Source organism: Ursus americanus, chromosome 16, assembly GCF_024610735.1.
Source record: "Ursus americanus isolate L20-20 chromosome 16, mUrsAme1.1.p, whole genome shotgun sequence".
NCBI classification, from domain to species: domain Eukaryota; kingdom Metazoa; phylum Chordata; class Mammalia; order Carnivora; family Ursidae; genus Ursus; species Ursus americanus.
Window position 1 is genome coordinate 86,935 of NC_142142.1, and position 15,017 is coordinate 101,951.

Sequence of the window (15,017 nt, forward strand, 5' to 3'; positions counted from 1 at the left end):
AACAGGTCTTATTTCTCCAAAAGGGGGAAGGGAGCACAATTGGGCAAGGGAGGAGTACAGCTTTGGCAGCCAGGGTCATCCAGGGATTCTTGGCAACCACACACCCACTTATGTATTCCACATGGGATTTTCTGGTTGTAGAATTTCTTGCTACAAGATGGAGGTGGGCATCTCAACTTGCATTAGACTTAATTCAGCAAGTTTCACATTCAAAGACACTGAGATTTGGGGTCTGTTGCAGCAGCTACTGTTAATTTTTTTTAAAAGATTTTATCTACCTGAGAGAGGGGGGAGCACAGAGGGAGAGGGAGAAGCAGACTCCCCACTGAGCAGGGAGCCCGATGCGGGGCTCGATCCCAAGACCCTGAGATCATGACCTGAGCTGAAGGCAGACATTTAACCGACCGAGCCACCCAGGTGCCCCTACTGTTAATTACGCTAATTCACTACCCAAGCAACCTTGTCATAGGGTACCCTCTCCGATTTCCTCAAAAGGGGAACACACTTACCACCTGTCACTGTTGCTATCCTTTCCCTGCTACTTTGCATTCAGCCCCTCTGCCTGCTTAGTGTTCTGACCACACTCTTCTCTGTGCCATGTCCCTGGATTAGAGCCCTGTTATAGGGAAGGAAACTATGTTATATGTTATAGAGAAGGAAACTTGAGATCCCACTGGAAAATAAGTTGTATATAGAATCTAGGTCTTCTGAATCTCACATGCCTATCTGTAATGGATTAAAAATGAATTAGAAAGAGGGGCGCCTGTGTGGCACAGCGGTTAAGCGTCTGCCTTCGGCTCAGGGCGTGATCCCGGCATTGTGGGATGGAGACCCACATCAGGCTCCTCCGCTACGAGCCTGCTTCTTCCTCTCCCACTCCCCCTGCTTGTGTTCCCTCTCTCGCTGGCTGTCTCTATCTCTGTTGAATAAATAAATAAAAATCTTTTAAAAAAAATGAATTAGAAGGAGGTCTTCGCGGCCATCGAGGTCAGAAAAGGTTACTCCTAGGGAACCATGGCTGGCTTTTATGGGGGTTCAAGCCATCTTGGCTGAGAGGTTTTATAAACTGAAAGGCTGCTGTTGGCCTGGGGATGGGGAGTGCCAGGTGCAGACTGCTGTTCCTGAGGGAATGTGAGGAACCCCTTTCTGCAAGGCTCATGAAGGATTCAAAATGCCAGCTAACATTTAGTGAGCTATGTGTCGAACACTGCTCTAAGAAGTTTACATATATTATACAGTGTACATGATTATCGCCATTTGCATTGTACAGATGGGGAAACTGAGGCACGGACAGCTGAAGTAATTTGCTCAAGGTCACCCAGCTACTATGTGGCAGGGCTGGGATATGATCCCAGGCAGCAGGACTCCAAAACCCATGTGCACAACCACTCTGCTTCCCACCTCTGGCCCCCCACCAGTCTGAGAGATGCCTGAGGGCATCTTTGACTACTGCTTTGAGGAAGACACATTGAGATACTCCTTGAAAAAACATTCAAGGTCAAATATTCATTTCCCAAGTTTGGGAGACATTCTGTACTTTCTTTTCCTCTTGGAAGTTGATCCTGCTGTTTGCTTCCTAAAGGCTGAGAAGCCCTGTGGTACAGAAACCTGTCTGGTGCTGATGTCCCCAAATGCATTGAAACACAGAAACCTTTATTTTCACAGCTACTAACAAAATCACCCAGAACAAGGGTTGCAGACAACACACTTTGGAAAAAGCTAGCTGGGGACATCCTTGCTTGAGTGGACATGAGGTGGGTCACATGACATCTAGAAAGCCCTCACTGCTTGTAGAACTGTCCCAGCAGGCTCTAAGTGGGCCAGGTCAGCCCCAAAAGCTTCTCCCGGGGGGGGGGGCAGATAGTGGCCAGAGTGGGTACAGCATGGACTCTGCTGGTTTCCAGTTCTGCTTGGACATAGGACATTAGCAAGGAAGGCTTCCAAGGAGCAGGCTGGGGGTCATTGTGCCTTTTTTTCTGGAAACTCTGCTGGTTTCCAGTTCTGCTTGAACATAGGACACTAGGAAGGAAGGCTTCCAAGGAGCAGGCTGGGGGTCATTGTGCCTTTTTTCCTGCTCTAAAGAGGTCAAGGACCCTCCAGTCCAAGAGATAGCTTTCTCCTGAGAAGGGGAAGGAAATGCTCTTGGGTCGAACAAAAGAATAGGGAGGAAATTTCAAGAGCTGAGGTTGAACTTATGGGACATGCTCAGATTTAGCTTCATATCAACATCAAAAAGGAGCATTAACTCAGGATTCCGAAAGGTTCCTGAAGACCCAGAAAAGGCAAAAGTTGATCTCTTTGGTACAGGCAAAATGTTTAAATATAATTTAAAAACTCTTTTGATTATAAAAGAAGTGCCAACTGGCAGATTGTGGCAGAAGTCTGTACCGGTTTTGACCAGCCACCTAGCAAGGGGGCATTTCTGAACAATGGTGGATCTGAGAATAAATTTCAGAAGGTGATTATTTCTTACAAAGACCTTGGACAGAGAGGCTAATTGAGAGAGGGCCTCTGTGGTGGTAGGGAAAGGGCACTGGGCCTGGGAGTCTCAGCCTTGTCAGCTTCCTCAGATGAAAAACAGACATAATAGAATCTACTTTGAGTGGTGTTGTGAGGAACAAACTAAATAGTGGATCTGAAATAGACAATAGAAAGCTCCAAATAGTAAGAGGTTAATATTAAAGACTAGGAATGCCCTTTAAGGATTGCCATCAGGAGACAACAATCAAGATGAAATAGCTCCCTTCTAAAAAGCCGATGGACTCTTCCAAGACAAAGTCAGCCAAGCAGATCCAGGATGTTGATGAGGGCTGGAGATGGCAAGTGTAGGAGGCTTCCTGGTAAGCACAGAGTTCCCATATGACCCAGCCATTCCACTTCTAAGTTTATACCCAAGAAAACTGAAAACAGGTGTTCACACAAAAACTCACACATGAATGTTCGTAGCAGCACTTTTCACAATGGTCAACAGGTATAAACAACGCAAATGTCCAACAACTGACAAATGCATGAGCAGAATGAGATATATCCGTGCAATGGAATATTATTCATTCATAAGAAGGAATGAAGTACTGATGCATGCTACAACATGAATGAATCCTGTAAACATTACGCTATGTGAAAGGAGGCAGACACAAAAGACCACATATTGCAAGCTTCTATTTATATGAAATGTCCAGAACAAGCAAATCCATGGAGACAAAAGGCAAACTAATGATTTTCAGGGTCTGGGGGTAAGGCGGAATGGGAAGCAACTGCTTGATGGGTATGAAGTTCCCTTTTGGGGTGAAGAAAAAGTTCTGGAGCTAGATAGTGGTAATGGGTGTATAACATTGTGAATGTACTTAATGAAACTGAATTGGTACACTTTAAGATAGATATAATTATTAATTTTATGTTATATGTATTTTACCACTATTAGAAAAAGGTTTCTTGGCAAAGAGGAAATGCAATTCAAATGTTAGGATCCTCTCTCCTAGAGTGAAGTTGAGGGGAGGGTGGGGGATTCAAAGTTTGTGAGCAGGGAGCTGGGGTCTTGTGTCAATATATTCACCAAGGGCCTATGGCAGGCCTGTGTAAGGGCTCCAGGAGGGTCAGAATCAAGTACAACACACTCCCTGCTCTCAAAGTGTATGTAGATTATTCTTACATAAGGACAGACTGACAGGTACTATATGTAACAAGGGAGTAAATTCAGGTGAGTGAGACATTTATTCTGACTTGGCCATCTGTGAAGTCTTCTTGGAAGAGAAGATAGCTGAGCAGGTGGGATTTTGGTAGGCAGGTATGAAGTGGAAGGTCTTCTGCGGAAAGGCACAAAGTGAGAGAGTATGGAAGCATTTCAGAATAGGGGATTGGGTTGATGTCCATCAGGCATAGTAGGCACAGAGCCACGGGAGATGGTCATGAGAGAGAAGCTCAAAAGGAATTAGGGTTGCTAAGAAAGTAGATCTTAAAAGTTCTCATTGCAAGAAAAAATTTTTTGTAGCTCTGTATGGTGACAGATATTAACTAGACCTATAGTGGAGATCTTTTTGCAGTATATACAAATATCGAATCGTTAGGTTGCACACCTAAAACTAATATAATGTTATATGTCAATTATACCTCAGTTAAAAAAAGAGAAAACAAAAGGGAATTCGGGTCAGATTGTGGAGGGCTTTGAAGGTAGAGCTGAGGAAGCCAGGACTTCCTCTCCAGGGGGTGGTGAGTCAAGGTGTCCTCTAAGCTGAGGAGTAACGTGACTAAGCCTGTGCTGAGAATGATCAGTTTAGCAGAAGACGGACTGAAGGGAAAGAGACAGAGGATGGGGAGATGAGCTGTGGCAAAATCTGCAGGGCTCCAGAAAGGTCCCTTAAACCAATGGAAGTGGGAAGGGGGAAGGTTGAACCAAATCTGGTGAGCTTTGCGTTAGCAAAGATTCTTATCTGCATGGAACAGAAACTTATTTAAATTAGATTAGACAATAACCAGAATTTTCTGGGTTACATAACTGAGAAGTCTAGGGCAGGTTCAGATGTAGCTGGATGCATGGGGGCTCATTCCCTCTACCTTCCAACTGTCCTTGCTATTGGATCTCTTCTTAGGCGGCCTGTGCCTCATGGTGACAACCTGGAACTTGCAGTCCCCAGCTTACATCTTATCCTCTCAGAAACCCCAGCAGCAAGAACTCCCCCAGTCATTCCAACAAGTTACTGGATGAATTTAGCACTCAGTCTGGGTCATGTGCCCATTCCTCGATTACCAGGGCCAGGGCCACAGGGTGTTCTGATGGGCCATCCCTGTGTTACAGTCCCACCCCCACAGTGGGGTCAACCACCCTCACCCCAAGCACAGGGCCGATGAAGATGCTGCTGTTACCAGAGGAAGGGGGACCGGGGTACAAAACAGGCAAAAACTACAGTGTTCCCCCAAAGCACCAACTCTGTGCCAAGTCATTTACACATCTCATTTCATCCTGTCAACCATCCTGAGGTAGAAACAACTATCTCCATTCTACAGGGGAGGAAAATGAGGCATAGGCTACTTTGTCCTCCCTTCCTACCCTGTGAACACTTTTTCTGTTCTGTGCTGCATGGGAATCCCTTAGAGAGGTAAGAGTCAGCACAGGGTCACAGCGAAGAAAATGAGAACAAACGTGCATGATCTATAAGCTGAGAGACACTCAAACTGCACTTCAGTCTGAAAGTGCAGCGGTTATAGGTCCCGACCTTTTAATTGTTAGGAGACTGGAGGTCAGTCTCCATGAATGCCCTGCATCGCTCTTGTCCCATGAGCAAGGATCTGGGAATCAGGGTTGATCGGGGGTGGGAGGCTGGTGTGTGTGTTTGTGTGTGACTCTCCAGATATGGAGTATAACCTGGTGGTCATTCAGAAGCACTTATTGCAGACACTGTGTGCGAAACAGAGTCACTTTTCCTGTTGAGCTGAGATTTCCTCCCATGCTGTCAGCATCTCATACTTTTTAGCAGTAGAGGAGCCACAAGACAGGAAAATGGGCAGCACATGATGCCTTTATTGGGCCAGGTCTGGATGGGATGGAAGCAGAATAGAACAGAGTGTGTTTTGGGAACTTTCCAGCTGAAAGCCCAGAGGAGTAGGGCTGGTGTGCTTGTAATAGATCACATTCCTCTCTGTTTCCAAAGCCAGTCCTTCCTGATGAAAGGGAGAGTAGGAGGAATCTCCAAACTGAGGATGAATCCTTTCCTTGAGCCTCATTTTACAGAGACTTCAGGGTGAGAATAAAAGATGTCATTCCCATTTGTGCCCATCCTTGTAAAAATGCAGCATATATTTGAATGTCTTTGCTAGCAGAATTCAAAATGCCTCAGGTGAGAAATGGTGCACCTTGCAAAACTGATTTGACTTTTGGGAATGTTGCGTGTGTTGAGAGTGGTGTGGTGTGAGTGCGTGGACGCATGTGTGCACACGCGCATGCAGCCTTGTACTTCCGGAGCATCCTGACCTACGGCGTACCAGCTCTCACTATCCATGCTTACAACTGCCTGATTGCTGCTGTGCTTCTAGTTGCCAAGCTCAGTGCCTCAGTCTACCTGGTTTACTACTGAGTACACAGCTTGGCGTCATAGGTCCTCAGTAAATTTTTGCTAAACGGAAGAATGGATGACTGATCTGCACAGGCATTTTGGTGAGTTTCTCTTTCTTTTTGAGCATAGTGCCTTTGTGTCTCTATGTGTCTGTCTCTCTGAGCTCACGTCCCTTGTCCCCTCATCTTTTAGTCTTTTTGTTGTCCCCTCCTTCATTCCTCTCCACATGACCCCATCCTAGATACATATACACAGACTCCATCTCTTTCCCCCTACCTGTTTTCTTAAATTACATACACTCAGGAATTTTAGAGATGGAAAGAAACTTAGAAACCAGGTAGCTGAATTTCCACATTTTCTGTTTGAGGAAATTATGTCCAGAAAGATCACCATGTATTAAGAACCAAAGGTAGTTTCCATGCTGTTGTTTTTGAAGTTTTATTTTTAACAGTTTTATTAAGCTATAGTTCACATGCCCTACAATTCACCCACTTAAAATGCACAATTCAATGGTTTTTAGCGCATTTAGAGAATTGTGCAGTCATCACCACTATTTCATTCTAGGAAATTTTCATTACCCAAAAAGAAACCCTATACTTATTGTCACTTCCCATTTCCCTCATTCTTCCAGCCCTAAGCAACCACTAATCTACTTTCTGTCTCTACAGATTTCTCTATTCTTGACATTTCATATAAAGGCAATCATGCATCATACAACATATGGTCTTTTGTGACAACTTCTTTCACTTAGCTTAAAGTTTTCAAGGTTTATCCGTATTTTAGCATGTATCAGTACTTCATTCTTTTTTATGGCTGGGTAATATTCCACTGTATTAATAGACCACATTTTATTCATCTGTTAATTAGCTGGACATTTCATTTTTTTTCACTTTTGACTCTTAAGAATAATGCTACTCTGAACATTGTGTGCATGCTTTTGTGTGGACACACGTTTTAATTTCTCTTGGGGATATACCTAGAAGTGGAATTGGTGGGTCATATCGCAAATCTGTGTTTAACATATTGAGGAACTGCCAGTGTGTGATTTGACATTTCCACCTGCAATGCAGAAGGGCTCCCAATTTTCCACATCTTTACCAATATTTGTTCCTATCTGTCTTTTTTGCGTTTTAATGGATGTGAAGTGGTATCTCGTTGTTGTTTTGATTTGTACTTCTCTGAAGGCTAATGATACTGAGTATCTTTTTATACGTTTATTGGGCATTTGTATATTTTCTTTGGAGAAATATCTATTTGATTCTTTTGGCCATTTTAAAAGTATTTGTCTTTTTTTTAAAGTATTTGTCTTTTTATTATTGATTTGTAAGAGTTCTTTATGTATTCTGAATATAAGACTCTTATTAGATATATCATTTGCTAATATTTTATTATGTTCTCTGGGTTGTATTTTCACTTCTCAGTGGTATTATTCACAGTGCAAAAGTTTTTAATTTTGGTGAAATCCAATTTATTTATTTTTTCTTTTGTTGTCTGTGTTTTTGGTATTATATCTAAGAAGATATTGCCTAACACAAGGACACAAAGATTTACTGCTATGTTTTCATCTAAGAGCTTTACAGTTTTACCTTTTCCATTTAGGCATTTGATCCATTTTGAGCTAATTTTTGTATATGGTATAGGAAGGGATCCAATTTTATTCTTTTGAATGTGGATATCCAGTTGTTCCAGAACAATTTGTTGAAGACTGTTCTTTCCCCATTGAATTATCTTGGCACCCTTATTGAAATCAATTGACTATAAATATGGAAGGATTTATTTACGGACTCTCAATTCTCCTCCATTAATATGTATGTCTATCCTTGTATAGCATCTAGTATCGTACTGTCTTACTGTAATTTTATATATTGTTTTTAAATTGAGAGATGTAAATTATCCTTTTTTCCCTTCTTTTTTTGAGATTGTTGTGGTTATTCTTGGTCCCTAGCATTTCCATATGAAATTGAGGATCTATTTGTCAATTTTTGCAAAAAAAAAAAAAAAAGGCATCTAGGATTTTAATAGGGATTGTGTTGAAACAGTAAATCAATTTGAGGGATATTTCTGCCTTAACAATATTAAGTCTTCTGATCCTGGGGTGCCTGGGTGGCACAGTTGGTTGAGTGTCCAACTCTTGGTTTTGGTTCAGGTCGTGATCTCAGGGTTATGGGATCAAGCCCTATGTGAGGCTCCACACTCAGCTTAGAGTCTGCTTGAGACTCTCTCTCCCTCTCCCTCTGCCCCTCCCTTCCCCTCTTTAAAATAGATGGATGAATCTTTGGGGGAAAAAAAGTCTTCTGATCCATGAACATGGAGGGTGTTCCATCTCTTGAGGTCTTCTTTAATTTCCTTCAACAATGTTTTGCTGTTTTCAGAGTATACATTTTTAATTTCTTTTGTTGAATGTATTTCTAAGTATTTTAAGCTGTTTGATGCTAGTATTATGTTCTCTTAATTTCATTTTCAAATTGTTCATTGCTAGTGTATAGAAATGTAGTTGATTTTCGTATATCAATCTTGTATTCTGCAAACTTGTTGAACTCATTTATTAGTTCAAATAGATTTGTAGTGGATTCCTTAGGATTTTATATACACAAGTTTATGCCATCTGCAAGTAATAGTTTTACTTCTTCAAAACTAGAATTTGGGGGCCCTAGTCCAGAGTATTTTTATTTCTTTAGGGGGTACTGAAAGGAGCTTTGTGGTTGGCTTGAAAAATACTAAAGCAGTTATTCCCACAAATTCATTGATCCCAATTCCTAAGATGAGGTGTTTGCAAGACATTTGAATTTAAACCTTATACAGCCAAGAAATTCTATTAATAACTGCATTAGTTTGCTAGGGATCCCATAACAAAATACCATAGACTGGGTGGCTTAACCAACAGAAATCGATTTCCTCACAGTTCTGGGGATGTCCAAGATCAAGGTGTTGGCAGATTTGGGTTCTCCTATGGTCTCTCCCCTTGGTTTGCAGATGGCCACCTTCTTTCTGTGTCAGTACATGGTCTTTCCTCTGTGCATGCACGTTCTTGGTGTCTCTCTGTGTGACCAAATTTTCTCTTCTTATAAGAATACCAGTCAGACTGGATCAGGGCTCACCCTAACAGCATCATTTTAACTTCACTTGATCTTAACCAAAAGGCCGAGAAGCGATCAGCCTCATTTTAACTTAATCACCTCTTTTAAGATCTATCTCTACCTGTAGTCACATTCTGAGGTGCTGGGGATTAGAGCTTCAATATATGAATTTTGGGACACAGATCAGCCCCCAAACAATAGCCTTATGGATTTTCCTCTGAGAGATCTGATCTCTGGTTAGTTGCAACTAGGGAAGCCAGAATTTGTTTAAATAACCTATTCACATGACCACTAAATGACATTGGCCTGCAGCCAGAATTAAAAGGCACTGCCTATAGTCCCTGAGATAAAGGATCCTCATGCGTGGTTTTGCATGTTCCTTGAGCTCAATTAGTCAATCTTCTCTACAGCCACATCAAGGAAGGTCAATAACCAGCCATCAGACACAGACATGTACATAACACCCAGAACCTCTATTTATACTGACTACTTTAAAAAAAACAACAACAACAGGGACACCTGGGTGGCTCAGTCAGTTAAGCATCTGCCTTCAGTTCAGGGCATGATCCCAGGGTCCTGGGATTGAGCCCCAAGTCGGGCTCGGGAGTTTGCTTGTCTCTCTCCCTCTGCCCCTCCCCCCACTTGTGCTCCTTTTCTCTCTCTCTCTCTCTCTCTCTCTCTCTCTCAAACAAATACTTAAAATCTTAAAAAAAAAAAAAAAAGCAAAAGTAATTCCAAATCGCACTGTGTGAACAGTATGGTAATGGACTTGCATGAGGAGTCCTTCTGTGAAGTAAAATTGGAAGTTCTTAAATGGAAAGACTCCTGTGAAGTGAACTTTAAAGTTCTTAAAAAGTTCACTCTAATTTTGTTCTCTTTTGAGTGAAGGGTCAGTTTTGGAAGCTCAAGATGTAAATATTCTTTGCCCTGTACTTCTTTTTTTTTTTTTTTACGATACAATTTCTTTTTTTTTTTTTAATGTTTTTTATTATATTATGTTAGTCACCATACAGTACATCCCCGGTTTCCGATGTAAAGCTCGATGCTTCATTCGTTGCGTATAACACCCAGTGCACCATGCAACACGTGCCCTCCTCACTACCCATCACCGGTCCATCCCATTCCCCCACCCCCCTCCCCTCTGAAGCCCTCAGTTTGTTTCCCAGAGTCCATAGCCCCCTGCCCTGTACTTCTTATAGTAGCCAAAAGCAAGATGCTGCTGATCTCAATCATGTCAGTAGGAACTGAGAATCAAGATTCCCCTCCAGGTCATCTGAGTTGAGGTGTCACCCTACCTGGGCTGGTGGGCTTTTCTCCCTCTTGCCTTTTGCACAGTTTCTGCTCCCTTTCAGTCTTATTTTTAACTCTCTTGCCCTTTGAGTGTTTTTATTGACATCTGGCCACAAACCCTTTTAGGAAGCAGGCAGTTATAAATCACCCACAGAGAAATCAATAAAAAACAGTTCAATCTACAGTAAAACTGATTTGCCCCCCAGATAACCAGGATCCTGCAGGTTCAGCAGTTATACCCATGGGGGTATCTACAAGAAGGGTGAAGGATAAGGGGGCACTACATTCTGAGAGAGGCAATGAGCTGCCAGCTCCCAGAGGCTCAAGGAAAGGATGGACTTGGCTTCTATCCATGCACTTCTCATCCAGCCTCAGGGGAGAGCTCTGTGTTTCCATTTCATCCAGCTCAGATTTTTCCAACCACATCAGTGGCATTTTCTTATCTTCTGAGGATCTGCTTCTGAGCTAAAGTATCTTCTTCGAGCCTCAAGAAAGGGTAGTAGGAATGAATTGTTGTATTTGTGGGGAATGGGGGAAGGTAGGAGATTATATTACTGTAGCACAGAGGCATGGAAGAAGAAAGAAGCTCTATCAAGCTGTCTGTGGTCAGGCCACTGCTTTTGGTCACCATGAATTAGGGGAGGCCATCCCTTCGGCCAGAACTCCAGGGAGTCAAAAGTCTGAAAGTCATTGTACAGAAGCCGAAAGCTACGCCCAGAGATAGGCATGACTGGCCCAAGGTCACAGAGTGGTTTCATAATCAGCTCACAAAGAAATGGCTCCACTGCTTTGAAACCCTAGTTCTCTTCCAAGAGGAGATTTGCTCAGTAAGGGCAAATTCATGGGGAGTCAAAACCAAAAAAAAAAAAAAAAAAAAAAAAAGTAAATCTACATAGAAAAAATATCAATCAGTTCATTTATTAAAAATGAGTACATCAAATTGCCCACTGTAAGGACTGTGAGGGTCATCAGACCATTTGGACCAACCATTTATGCTCTCTTGGAAAATGGGACTATACTAACTTTCAGAAGAGAATTTCCTAGAAGTGGCTTTTCCTCTCCTCTCCATCAGCGAAAATATTCCAACTGCAAGGCTAAGGGTGCTGGGGTCAGGTGGTAGGAAGGAGTGAGACTGTTCATGGTGCACTAAGGGCAGGGCCTCCCTGAACCAAGAACCCAGAACCAGGGCTGCAGCAAAAGTCTCACATCCCATGAAGGCTTGATTTTACTTCCCAGGTGTCCCTGGTTTCTCCAAGTTGTATATCTCTATTAACTCAGCCCTGGTCCTGCAGGAAGTCTTGTCCTCTTTCCCCTCAGGGGCTTTTCTGGAGATGTGTGCCTTTCAACCGTGTTAAAGAGTTATTTGGTTCCATTCAACATCTGTCAAACACTAATTATGTATCAAGTGCCAGGGACACAAAGATGAGAAAGATTGGGTTGTAAAGGATAAGTAAGAGTCTGCCATGAAAACCACTGAGTTGCTATCAGTCAAGTGGGAAAGACTGACTTGCAAACAAGTAATTGTAATTATGTTAGAGCAGGGTTGGCAAACTTTTTCTGTAAAAAGCCAAATAGTAAATATTTTAGGCTTTATGAGTCAGATAGAGTCTGTCTCAGCTACTCAACTCTGCCCTTATAATGCAAAAATGGCCATAGGCAATACATTTATCAATGATTGTGGCTATGTTCCAATAAAACGTTCTTTATATAAAAACAGTCAGTTGGTCAGATTTGGTTCACAGTCTGTAGTTTGCTGAACCCTGTGTTAGAGAAATGTCATAATAATATGCAAAACAAATAATAATAACAACAGTAATAATAATAAAAGCTACCATTCTGATAGCTAACTCTGCTACAGACCATACCCCAGGCACTGTCTCTACAATTCACACATATTTGCATACTTATCTTTCACAACTTGTGAGGACACTGAGATTCCACAGTAAAGTCACAGAGTTAGGAAGTGACAAACAAGGTAAAGCCCGACCCCGTTTGGCTCTACAGTCTATGTTCCCAAATAAACAACTTAAAACTCTGAAAAGAAATGGACAGAAGGAGTTCATCTGGTGAGGAACATGAGGTGGTTCCTACAGGATGAGAAGAGTCTTCCGTGGAGGCAGATAAGAGAGATAGGTCTTTGAGGCAGAGAGTGGCACAGAGGTTTGAAAGCACATGGAACATTGGAAACAGGGGCATTAGGTGATGCTGGAGTGTGGGATACCTTGGTGGTAGTGGCTAGAAAAGAAACAAGAGAAGTTGGTAGCTCAGAGCAGGAAATCTGGCATACAAGCCAGAGACCCTGGACTTTATCTAGGAACCAGGGATTTTCCAGCTCCTGTCTTCTAGATAGGCTGCATCAGACTCCCCTGAGCGACTGTTAGCCATACAGACTCCTGGGCCCTGTCCCCGATATTTTGATCCAATATATCTGGGATGGAACCAGGAGTATGCCTTTTATCAAACACCTCAGATGATTCTAGTAAGCATTCTTGGATTTAGGAATCAGTGCATGAAGAGCCAGTGAAATGTTTTAATCAAGGGAGAAATATAACCAAAGTTGCTTTAAAAAGGCCACTTCTACTGGAAAGATGGATTATTTATTAGGAGAACAAACTCTCTAGAGGTCCATTTCTGGTTAGATATCAGCTTCTCTCAACTGGAAGTGCAGATGAGAAATTTCCAGAAGTTTCTGCATTTCCACAGGCTTTTAAAGAATGACTCAGCTTAAACCCTGGGTTGAACTCTATGCTGTTGACCAAACAGTTAATTTAAGGAGAGACGGTATACAAATAACAAACTGCAATTTAGCAGAACATATGTGAATCTGATGTTAAGGAAAATACCTTCTCTGTGATGATCAATTGGTGAATCCTCAGCCAGAAAAACGTCTTCTGGTCCTCTGGTCCTTGGGTCCTGTGTCAATGTTTCTTCTGTGGCGATGGTGGTTAACAACAGTGCTGCTGGGTTCTGTGTTGCCCTAGAAGCCTCAGCATGGTGTGAAGAACAGAACGCTGGGCTTGGAATCAGACTAGCCTGAGCTCAAATCCTGTTGAAAGTGCTTAGTAATTATGATGCCTGGAGCAAATTATCCTTTCTGAGCTTCAGTTTTCTCACCTGTAAAATGGGAATAATAATTCCATGCAGGGTATTGTAAGGACTGAATAAGATGAAGGATGTAAAGAGTCAGAGCACCTGGTGCAATAAATATTGGTTCTCTTCTGCTGATTCCTTAAAATTGTTTTTATGCATTTCCCATCTTTCCATTGTGGAAAGATGATGACTCCCTGGAGAGAAATCTTCTATGGTTACTTCCTGTCTCATATTATCAAGCAGCCACTGTTGCACAAGCCTGTTTATGAGGAACACACTGAAATTCTTGTGCCTCAGGCCACCAGCGTTTGCTGTTGAGAGAGCCATTCCCAAGCTCCTGCCTTCACCTTTCTCACCACCATTTCACAACACTGTTTACCATAGTCTGTTCTCAAGTGGTGTCTAAAGACTCAAATCCTGTGGCTATTTGCATAGATTTGGATGCCAAGAGAACTGCTCCGCTTTACTTTAGCACGTGGTTTCTTGGGGCCACAGCCTCTGTCCAAGTTTTTAGTTGACAAAACTGCAAATGCATTTCAGTTCAGATTCCCTTGATGATCCTGGCCAAGATCCACAACTGTTCCCATCCCCTCCATTGGTCTCAGTGGGCAAGGTGTGAGCTTCTGCCTTGTCCTGCAAACTGAAGTTCTCACCCCAAACTGTGGGGCTGGGGTTCAGGGCGGCAAACCTGTTCACAAAGCCTCCCATTGCCCAGATTTTGGGGCCTGCTCTCCTGGGAACAGTTAGCAGTCAGATCCCATCCAACTCTGAACTGAGAAACAGGTGGAGTTTCTGGTAGTCACCTGGAAGGAAGCAACAATGTTGGAAAATCATTTGAGGGTTGAAATTTAACTCAATAAACATGTCTTTATATTCACCAGGTTATCTTTTAGGAAGGAACAAGGAGGTGGGTCAAAGCCAGTTCCTCCCTGGAGCCTGAGTATACGTTTAAATGTATACATGTAGAGTGGAAGGTAGGGTGGGGGTCAGGCATTGTGGGGGTGGGAGATTCAGAGGTTTGGGCTGGGGTTTCAGAGAGGACACTGATTCATCAATATGGGCAGGGAATGCAGAAGGAGAAGCAGGTTCCGAGGAAAGGCACGTGGTGATATGTTTAGTTATGGAATAACAGGGCAAGCTCATTGGCTCTAGATCTGATTATTCCAGCTCAGACTCTCACGTCGGCACAGAGAAGCAAGGTGAGAAAAGCCCCTGGTGTCCAGAAAGACCCTGTACAGCCCACTTTACAAAGGCTAAGCTGTTTGTACCAGTAGGAATTCTTTATTGCAGGTGTCAAAAAAGCCAACACAAGCCAGTTTAAGCAAAAAGGGGTATTTGTTGGTTCTTGAAACATAAAAGGCCAGGGATATCAGGCATAGCTTGATCAGGGCATCAGATGACAGCCTCAGGGCCTAGTTTCTAGCTCCTTGCTATCTTCTCTTTCATATTGATTCCATTCTTAGACAATAAGGGTTCTGTTTTCACCCTCTTACATTTAAGATCTACAGTTAAG

General features: G+C 42.7%; 2 protein-coding genes across 6 annotated transcripts in view; one reads left to right on the top strand and one right to left on the bottom strand.

Annotated features, from left to right (window-relative positions):
- The window catches only part of LOC123786575 (uncharacterized), a 211,407-nt gene that overhangs the window by 51,989 nt on the left and 144,401 nt on the right, over nt 1–15,017 (bottom strand). The window contains exon 4 of the mRNA XM_087868515.1: nt 13,258–14,307. The gene's annotated coding sequence lies outside the window, so the exon portion shown is untranslated. The remainder of the gene's footprint in view (nt 1–13,257; nt 14,308–15,017) is intronic.
- The window catches only part of IRAG1 (inositol 1,4,5-triphosphate receptor associated 1), a 129,976-nt gene that overhangs the window by 19,265 nt on the left and 95,694 nt on the right, over nt 1–15,017 (top strand). The window lies entirely within an intron of this gene.